Source organism: Squalius cephalus (assembly GCF_949319135.1).
Source record: "Squalius cephalus genome assembly, chromosome: 22".
In the NCBI taxonomy this organism is placed as follows: Eukaryota; Metazoa; Chordata; class Actinopteri; order Cypriniformes; family Leuciscidae; genus Squalius; species Squalius cephalus.
The window spans coordinates 33411925-33423150 of record NC_137143.1 but is presented as its reverse complement, the minus strand read 5'-3'; the positions used below and the strand labels follow the sequence as shown (position 1 = coordinate 33423150).

The following is an 11226-nucleotide window of genomic DNA, read 5'->3' as shown; positions in this document are numbered from 1 at the left end:
ATGATAACAAAAGAAGAACATTCTACTTGCAACATTTTGAGGATATTTTGGGAATGTTGCTAAAGTTAAAGTTGTACAATGATCTCAATATAACATTGTCCCAATGTTTCATGATAACAAAAGAAGAACATTCTCTCTGTCACGTTAGGGAAATGTTTTGAGGATATCATTGAGAGATGAGATGTTGAATGTTCTTCATAAAACATTCTTCTAATGTGACAAGTTAACACAATTAGAACATTTTACTTGCAACATTTTGAAAAAATAAAATAAAATAAACCTCAGCATAGGAGCTTTACAATGAGGGAACTGAGAACATTGTGTCTTTATACATAACATAAATGTCCTTTCAAAATGAAATTATTTTCAAACCTGTATGACTTACCTCTCTGAAACACAAGAATGTTGGGAATTAAACAACATTGGAACCCATTTTATGAAAAAAAAAACAAAAACAGTGAAGTCATTTCTCAAGATATCTTAATTAAGGTTATACAAAATAAATTCATACAGTTTTAAAACAACATGGAGTACTGGTAAATAACGAGAGAACTCTATTTTTTGGATGAGCTGTTCTTTTTAGGACATGTTCCCAGGGTCCTTTGCTAAATTAACCATGGTTTTTATTATAGTAAAGTGTAGAAACAATATTTTTATGGTGGATTGATTACAATAATTTATTACCATTTAGTTAGTGTAGCAAAACCATGGTTAATGTTAGTAAGGGTTCTCCAGATTTATATAGCCTAACACTTAAGGAAAACATAAAAAATGGTCCTATGTCACCCAGATCAATAGTCTGTTAACACACATTAACACACTTTTTACATTTTCTTAAGATCAAGCATTGGACCAATGTTTACAGAGCAGAACAGGCACCAACAGAGAAACAAGTCCATCACTAGTAAGTATCCACTGCATTTTATAAAACCGTAGTCAATTTTAAACACACAATGCACTCCAAAATAAAAATGATCTATTTTTTTCTCCCTCGTGCCAGATTTATATCTGTCCCAGATTTATATCTGACTTTCTTTCCACAGAGATTTTTAGAAAAATTATCATTAAAGAGAATCATATAAAGAGAAATGTGGGAGGAGCTTGAATTTATTGCCTAGCCCTGTTTGTTTGAACCGCGAGAGCCGTCAAAGCTTATGCTACTCCTATGTCATGCACCGACAAGAGCCTTTTATAGTCTACACGTCGGACGCAAGCAACTTGCAGTTTTGCCCCCACCAACAACGCATAGTATTGCATACAACGGTGCGTCGCGTATCAAAAACTGGGACGACACATTTTTCTACTCATAGACGCATATGGCGGCTGAAGCGTAGCGATGCGTAGCCTTACAGGCGCATATGCGTCGATGCGTTGACTAACTCTTTGGGCGTAATTTGACTTGCATATGGCTGTCTGCTGGAAGCTAGTTATTTAAGTCGATAAAATTATAAATATGGTAGGGCTGGGGGAATTAACACGTTAATCTTCGCGATTAATTTGAGATGCTTAACGAGTTTACAAAAAAAATGCAATTAACGCAGCACTTTTTTTGCCTCATTTTAATGACTTCCTGTTGCGGAAAAGGCTGCAAAATATGCCGTCCCTCCCCTCCGTGTTTGGCGATCAGGTTTTATTCTCGCGCAGCTTTCATGACCGGGTCTTTTCCGCTCCGCGCTCTCCATTCCGTGTGTGTGTGTCGGCGCACTGACACACACACACAACACTGAGCAAACATTGAGCTCTTTGCTCAATGTTCTGCTCCGTGTTTGCGCTGCGCGTTCTGCTCTGTCGTTAACGGCCCAAACGCTCCAATCATGTACCGATCATGCACTGGAAAAGCAAAGTCAAATAACGTGAAATTTCTCAGTAGTAGACTTCTGTGAAATAGCCCTACTGAGCTGGTATAGTCATGCTGACAACAATGGTAAAATTACCTGCTCTGATCACATGCTCTTGTAATAATAGCTTTGTAGGACTATGTTTTATTTTGATAATTAGAAAAAAAAAATTATAATAATAAATTGTTAAATTTATTATGTTGATTGATTATTGAAAATAATAATATATTGATATATTGATGTTTAATATTATTTTAATACAGGGCTATTTTCTGTTCCTTTTTTTCCTTTTTGTTGTTTAATTAGGTTATTCTAAGTTTAAATATTGATGATTACAAGCTTGGGGGAAATGCAATTAATTGCATTTAATTACAGCAAATTGTGTAAATAATCAGTTACTTTTTTTAATCGATTCCCAGCCCTAAAATATAAAATATGGATATGTTTCTTACACAAACGCATCACTTCGCTTCACCTTTCGCCTTTATTAACCTGCCAGAGCCGTGTGGAGTACTTTTATCATGGATGGATGCATTTTTATGGACTTGTCAAAAAAATCCCACAGGGAGCTACAGAATAAGAAATCTTTGAAGTCCACTTTTTTACTATCTGTTTCTATCAGTAAAATTACAGTTTTTTTTATTCTCTCAGAATTGTGAGGCAAGAACACACAATTGCAAGAAAATATCAGAATTGTGAGCTGTCTTTTTTACTCCCCTCAGAATTCACCCTTCGAGGGAGTTTGATTGACAGGTATTTTTTACATTTTTATTTTACCAAAAATATTTTTTTCTAAAAAAATTACACAAATTAAACGTTGAGACTTTGTTTCAACTTTCATATCAAAAGTAACCTGCTCTGTCTTGTCTCTGCGTTTAAACGTTTCAGCGTTTTTTCTGTGATCCGCAATGTATTTTTTAGGGATGCACCGATTGATCGGCTGGTGACCGGAATTGGCCGATTTTCACGTGATCGGCCGTGACCGGCGACCGGCCGGTCAGTCTGACAAATGCCGATTTTATGCCGGTCAAATGCACTCGGGCGCCGCATGATTATTAACATCGCGCAACATCAGAATCACACGTGCACACGGAACACACATGTAGGAAACCTCGTGAATTACGTCCGTTCAGACCGCAAGTGCGTATTTTTTTTCAGCGTGCATGTTAATCGATGAGTGCTTTCACAACGGGAGCGGGAGCAGCGCGTGAGCGTCTCAAGCAGGAGCGTCGCGAGCAGTGAAGCGCGTGTTTCGGCGCCGAGTCTATTTGCTGCACTGCTCACGCTCAATTAAAGGGAAAGCACACTTTTGATGGACAAAATAGCCTAAATAGGATTTCACAAAAAAGCGCCCAAAATGCACAGAATTTGCGTGTTTTAACAAGAACTGGAATAGACTATGTCAGAAAAGAAAACGAAGACTAATATTTATAGAAAATGTACCCATTTAAACTTGTTTTATTATTCAGTTTGTACAAGTGATTGCAATAGGCCTGTGTGTGAGTGCTTTGAGAAATATCTTTATACTGCAAGGCTATTTATTTTTTATTTATATATTATTTTATTGCCATTCCCTGTTTTCATACAGACGTTTAGTTTGATAAATACATATAAAAAAAATTATTGGATATTGAATGTGAAAAGGAAATGGTTCTTCCATAACACTGCACTTTAGATGTTTGAATTACCCACACCTGGAGTAATTTATATAGTTCTATTTTATAGTGTTTATCTGTTCAAAAAAATATGTACTATGCAAATTGTAAAATGTTCTATTACAGAAAAGATATAAAATAAATATTTGTGTGTGCTGTAAAGTGGTTAGAAAAAATGAAATCGGAATCGGCTAATATCGGTATCGGCAGGTCAAACTTAATGAAAAATCGGAAATCGGAATCGGCCCAGAAAATTGTAATCGGTGCATCTCTAGTATTTTTCATTGCGTGACAACATGATGTGTGGCGTGAGAGCGCCATGGCTTGTTGGACATAGCAACAGTAACTAAAGGGGGCGGGTCTTTGCAAATTGCATTAACCATGGCTGCCTGTTAATTATCACTGGACTACTTTGCTCTCGCATCTCCCAAAAGTTAATTTTTTTTTGTTTTCTTGATTCCATTTGAATGGTTTAATTAAATTGCTATAACCAATTATTTAAAATGTAATGATTTAAGCAAAACGTTCTTCAAAGGTTAAACCAAACTTTTATTTGACGGATTGCCGTGTAGACCTTTGAGTTTCTCTGTGTTTTATGATATGATGATAGTTTTTCTCAAATGAAGCTAAAATGCTGCTGAAGTGACTCTCAGAGCAGCTGTATTGATGAAGTGCATTAATGTTCTCATATAGAAACGACAGCAAAAAAAAATAAGCCAGAATTGCTTTTTTTTCTCAGGTTTTACTAATTTATCCTGTGATTCTGACTTTCAAACGGCCAATTGCGAGTTTATATCTCGCACTTCTGAGAAAAAAAAAGTTTGAATTGTGATTCGCAATTACCTTTTTTAAAAATTGTATTCCATGGCGGAAACAAGCTTTCATATGCACAGACAGTAGCTCACATTTAACATGCAGATTGTGCGCACACAGAAACCTACTGGAGCACAAAAAGTTAGTGTCAACACTGTCCTGTGATTTCTCAATAAGAAACAGAAGTTATAGCATATTTTTCTTTCTGCTTTTGAAGTAACTAAAACTTTCAGCTTAGCTAATAGCAAAGAGACGATTCACAGGTATGATTAAATCACACTAGAAATTGTTCTATCTCAAATGCAGTACTACTTTATCTGTATCTGATTTAAAACAAGCAGAAATCTGTAAGAAATGTAACAATCCATAGACAATATAACTGATGAAAATGAGCTGTTACATCAGAGCAAAAGCATCGTGGGCAGTGCTGTGACATGCTGCAGCTGTGCTCAAGGCTACCTGAGTTCGAGGTTCACACTTCTCAAGCCAAGTTTGTAGTTTGTTAAAATAATTTAGCCTCTAGTTGTGTTATTAAAGGGATACTCCACTTTTTTTGGAAATAGGCTCATTTTACAACTCCCCCAGAGTTAAACAGTTGAGTTTTACCGTTTTCTAATCCATTCAGCCGAGTTTCTGATATTTGGAAGAATGTCAGTAACCAGACAGTTTCTGGTCTCATTGACTTCCATAGTAGGAAAAAATATATACTATGGAAGTCAATGAGACCAGAAACTGTCTGGTTACTGACATTCTTCTAAATATCAGAAACTCGGCTGAATGGATTAGAAAACGGTAAAACTCAACTGTTTAACTCTGGGGGAGTTGTAAAATGAGCCTATTTCCAAAAAAAGTGGAGTATCCCTTTAACATGTATATAATGGATTAAGTATATGTTTTAAATTACAGAAACAAAATAGATACTCATAAGGTATCATATTTATACTTTTAAATAAACTAATCTAATTAATTTCTGATTAATAATTAGGCTGGCTAATTTTGAAAGTTTTCAAAGTCAATATTGCTTGTGATCTTAATGTGTAATATGTATTTGTATTATTTTTGTTTACACTGTTGCATGATCTTCTTTTATAGGCTATGAGGAAAAACTCTACCATGCACACAGAGAATGGAGCTCAATTCTGCTAACTGGGATAGCAGCTGAAAAAGAAGAAGAGAAGAACAGTAGAACACCTATTAATGCAGATGACTTTATTCTTTTTCTACAAGAACCAAGACAACCAAAGACTGATGATGAGCGCTCTGAGCAAACAGCAGTCAAGACGTGTGATTGCACATTGGACTTTACTGAGTTCTTCATTTAATGTTGGGCATCTACTGTACGCAGAACTTCTAATAATTTATGTGAATGCCATTCATAAACCTGTTAGATTTTTGTTTTATTTTAGAGATTAATAAAATTGTATGTTTTAACAATGTTATAGCTAAGCATTTTTTATGTTTAAGAGAACATTTTGGGAACAAAAATAAAACTTCCCACTAAAAAATTTATAAGAATGTTAAGTAGTATTTTTAAGAGTATTTTTAGAGAATGTTATCCTAACTTTTAGAAGAACGTTCTAAGAATAAAAATAAAACTTCCTGCTAAAAACTTTATAAGAATAAAGGGATAATGTTCTAAAAATGTTATGATTAAACATTTATAGAAGGTCATCATCACAAAACATTTTTAGAGAACATGTTCTTAGAGAATGTTATCCTACCTTTTAGGAGAAATAATGTTCTAACAATATTATTATTAAACATTTTTATAATGTTGTAAAAAAAAATGTTATCTGAACTTTTAAAAGAACATTCTGGGAACAAAAATAAAAACACCCCCTGAAAACTTTCTAAGAACGTTAGAGAATAATGTTGTAAGAATGGTACACCTAAACATTTTAATAATGTTTTTAAATAATGTTATCCGAACATTTAAAAGAACATTCTGGGAACAAAAATAAAACTATCCGCTTACAACATTATAAGAACGTTAGAGAATAATGTTATTAGAATGTTATTACTAAACATTTTAATAATGTTTTTAGAAAATGTTCTCTAAACATTTAAAAAAACATTCTGGGAACAAAAATAAAACTACCCGCTGAAAACGTTCTATGAACATTAGAGAATAATGTTATAAGAACGTTATTACTAAACATTTTAATAATGTTTTTTAAAAAATGTTATCCGAACATTTATAAGAACATTCTGGGAACAAAAATAAAACTACACGCTAAAAACATTATAAGAACGTCAGAGAATAATGTTATAAAAATGTTACTACTAAACATTTTAATAATGTTTTTAGAAAATGTTCTCTAAACATTTAAAAAAACATTCTGGGAACACAAATAAAACTACCCGCTGAAAACGTTCTGAGAAAATTAGAGAATAATGTTAAAAGAATGTTACTACTAAACATTTTAATAATGTTTTTAAAGAATGTTCTCCAAACTTTTAAAAGAACATTCTGAGAACAAAACTAAAACTAGCCGCTGAAAACATTTATAGAACAATACATGCTAATGTTCTTAGAACATTTTTAGAACAAAAAATTTCTAGCTGGGTAACCCTGTACAGCTCGTTCAGCCAAGCTGAGTGTTTCAGCGACTCTGGGATGTGTGGATGGATGATTATTCAATCATTTATAATATTTCATCATTTTTATTTGCTTAATAATATTTATTTAATAAAGTGTATTTAAATAAAGTAATTTAAACTATTAAAAAGTAATAGTAAATTCCAGGCAGCCACACACACACACACACTCGTGTTTCCCTGACAGAGAAAGTGCTGTGTGTGTGTGTGTGTGTGTGTGATAGTGATCAAGTGTGTGTAAAACTCTCCACACGAGTATGAGGATGTGTTGAGTAGCATTACTAACACACACACACACACACACACACACTCTCTCTCTCTCTCTCTCGCTTACACACACACACACACACACACACAGCGGTTAAAAATACTTCTCTTTATGTGGAACTAATTTGCACTGAGTGTTGCATGAAATGAAGGTTACGGTTCATGTTTCACAAAGCGAGTGTTTATGAGTTTAATGAGCATCACACACTCCGTCTGTTTGTCCATCTCGATCATCCGAAACACACAATTTACTTTATCCTTATTATCCAACAACACCGACACTGCCTTCACGATCCCGAGGGACAGAACCGGATCCAGAAGATCCCAGGATAGAGAACACTGAGAGCAGCGGGTCAGGAGCACACTTAACCTTTGACCTCTCGTCTCTCATCCTGTAAAGCCACATCATTACTCTTCTCCTCCTCCATCTATTACTCTCTCACACACACTGCTCAGTTAAGGTGGATCCTCATCATTACTCTTCTCCTCCTCCATCTATTACTCTCTCACACACACTGCTCAGTTAAGGTGGATCCTCATCATTACTCTCCTCCTCCTCCATCTATTACTCTCTCACACACACTGCTCAGTTAAGGTGGATCCTCATCATTACTCTCCTCCATCTATTACTCTCTCTCACACACTGCTCAGTTAAGGTGGATCCTCATCATTACTCTCCTCCATCTATTACTCTCTCTCACACACTGCTCAGTTAAGGTGGATCCTCATCATTACTCTCCTCCATCTATTACTCTCTCTCACACACTGCTCAGTTAAGGTGGATCCTCATCATTACTCTTCTCCTCCTCCATCTATTACTCTCTCTCACACACTGCTCAGTTAAGGTGGATCCTCATCATTACTCTTCTCCTCCTCCATCTTTTACTCTCTCTCACACACTGCTCAGTTAAGGTGGATCCTCATCATTACTCTCCTCCTCCTCCATCTATTACTCTCTCACACACACTGCTCAGTTAAGGTGGATCCTCATCATTACTCTCCTCCATCTATTACTCTCTCTCACACACTGCTCAGTTAAGGTGGATCCTCATCATTACTCTCCTCCATCTATTACTCTCTCACACACACTGCTCAGTTAAGGTGGATCCTCATCATTACTCTCCTCCATCTATTACTCTCTCACACACACTGCTCAGTTAAGGTGGATCCTCATCATTACTCTCCTCCATCTATTACTCTCTCACACACACTGCTCAGTTAAGGTGGATCCTCATCATTACTCTCCTCCTCCTCCATCTATTACTCTCTCTCACACACTGCTCAGTTAAGGTGGATCCTCATCATTACTCTCCTCCATCTATTACTCTCTCTCACACACTGCTCAGTTAAGGTGGATCCTCATCATTACTCTCCTCCTCCTCCATCTATTACTCTCTCACACACACTGCTCAGTTAAGGTGGATCCTCATCATTACTCTCCTCCATCTATTACTCTCTCTCACACACTGCTCAGTTAAGGTGGATCCTCATCATTACTCTCCTCCATCTATTACTCTCTCTCACACACTGCTCAGTTAAGGTGGATCCTCATCATTACTCTCCTCCATCTATTACTCTCTCACACACACTGCTCAGTTAAGGTGGATCCTCATCATTACTCTCCTCCATCTATTACTCTCTCTCACACACTGCTCAGTTAAGGTGGATCCTCATCATTACTCTCCTCCATCTATTACTCTCTCACACACACTGCTCAGTTAAGGTGGATCCTCATCATTACTCTCCTCCATCTATTACTCTCTCACACACACTGCTCAGTTAAGGTGGATCCTCATCATTACTCTCCTCCATCTATTACTCTCTCACACACACTGCTCAGTTAAGGTGGATCCTCATCATTACTCTCCTCCTCCTCCATCTATTACTCTCTCTCACACACACACTGCTCAGTTAAGGTGGATTCTCATCATTACTCTCCTCCTCCATCTATTACTCTCTCTCACACACTGCTCAGTTAAGGTGGATCCTCAATATTACTCTCCTCCATCTATTACTCTCTCTCACACACTGCTCAGTTAAGGTGGATCCTCATCATTACTCTCCTCCATCTATTACTCTCTCTCACACACTGCTCAGTTAAGGTGGATCCTCAATATTACTCTCCTCCATCTATTACTCTCTCTCTCACACACTGCTCAGTTAAGGTGGATCCTCATCATTACTCTCCTCCATCTATTACTCTCTCTCACACACTGCTCAGTTAAGGTGGATCCTCATCATTATTCTCCTCCATCTATTACTCTCTCTCACACACTGCTCAGTTAAGGTGGATCCTCAATATTACTCTCCTCCATCTATTACTCTCTCTCACACACACTGCTCAGTTAAGGTGGATCCTCATGATTCTTAAATCAAGATACATTTACTGGAGAAGCAAAATGCAGATATTAGGCCTTGTTTTCTGAAAAATCATCAAAATGAATTGAGTTTATGCATAATATCAAATATCTGCCAATGGAGTCAGAAAAATAAACTCTTTTTCTCTTTGAATTAAGTTTATTTTTGAATTAATTGATTCAAACTCACTTCATTTTGATATATTTTTCAGAAAACAAAACTTAATATCTTAAGTCCTTTATATATATATATGTATGTATGTATGTGAGAGTGCATATATGTGTGTGTGTGTGTCTGTATGTGAGTGTGTGTGTGTATGTGAGTGTGTGTGTGTGTGTGTGTGTGTGTGTGTGTGTGTGTGTGTGTGTGTGTGTGTGTTCTTCACATTTTCACATATGATTTGAGATGTTCTGTTCTATCACTGACAAAGTGTGTGTGTGTGTGTGTGTGTGTGTGTGTGTGTGTGTGTGTGTGTGTGTGTGTGTGTGTGTGTGTGTGTGTGTGTGTGTGTGTGTGTGTGTGTGAGTGTGTGTGTGTGTGTGTATGAGTGTGTGTGTGTGTGTGTTCTTCACATATGATTTGAGATGTTCTGTTCTGTCACTGACGGAGTGTGTGAGTGTATCTGTTCATCTACGATCGCATGGATCAAACTGCAGGATCTTTATAGATCAGGCTCCAGTGACGAGAGAAAAACACACTGATGGATTTTTAATTCATGATCACAATGAATAAGTGATTAGCATCCGCTGACGGGCATCTGACATATGGACTTACAGATGAAGGCCGGAGGGGCGAGAGACTGACACACTGAACAGAGAGAGAGAGTTTATTGGAAGTGAATAAACTAGAAAACGCCGAAAGAACATGATGCAAGTGTGTGTAAATGTTTAAGAGATGAGCACTGATAGCATGTTAATATTCACAGTAAAACAAGGAGACACGTACACACACACACACACACACTCACACCTTATTGTGTATTACACACTACATTCTCCTCTCACTAAACTGGCCACTGGTTGAATTATTTTTCAAATTCTAATTTTTGTTTTTAAATCTCTACATACATAGTCTTATCTTCCATCCATAAAACATCAGATCTCTGAGATCCAGAACTCGGCTCCTGATCGAGCCTTCGCTGTTGTTGGTCCTAGTCTTGGGAATAACTTAGCAACTTCAGTTAAAATGCTTCCTCTCTACCAAGTTTTAAGTATCTGCTTAAAAACACCTTGGGGCCCTATCTCACACCCAGCGCAATAGACTTCGTACACGACGCATGTATCATTCCTATTTCTCACCCGACGCACAGCAGAATTTTCCCTGCACAGACGCACGTCGGTAAACTAGGGAATGAACTTGCGCTCCCGGGGGCGGTTCAGCGAAGAGAGGAGGCGTGATCCGGCACAAACGTTCCCTGGTGCTATTTTGCAGTTTCAGAAAACAATTCCGCCACTGACCAGGAGAAACCTCGTCTAAAGTCAGCGGCGCGTTCAGATGCTATTTTAAGGGCGCATGCTTGGCCATAATGTAGCGTGAGCACAACACACACACACTTATCTCATCTACACACAGACGCAGCAGTTCTCATTTTTAAAAAATCATACATTATTACAAGGAACAATATTCCACACGAGGGAAATCATTGTGGTGTCCATGAAGATGTGAAAAAATAGGCATAAATCTAGCTTACACATTTA

General features: G+C 37.0%; 1 long non-coding RNA gene across 1 annotated transcript; it reads left to right on the top strand.

Moving 5' to 3' along the window:
* The first annotated feature begins 699 nt into the window (after positions 1 to 699).
* Positions 700 to 5480, top strand: LOC307150654. Its single transcript, XR_013819758.1, has 3 exons — positions 700 to 904; positions 2490 to 2591; positions 5399 to 5480. It is a non-coding gene; the product is annotated as an uncharacterized lncRNA (long non-coding RNA).
* The last annotated feature ends 5746 nt before the right edge of the window (positions 5481 to 11226 follow it).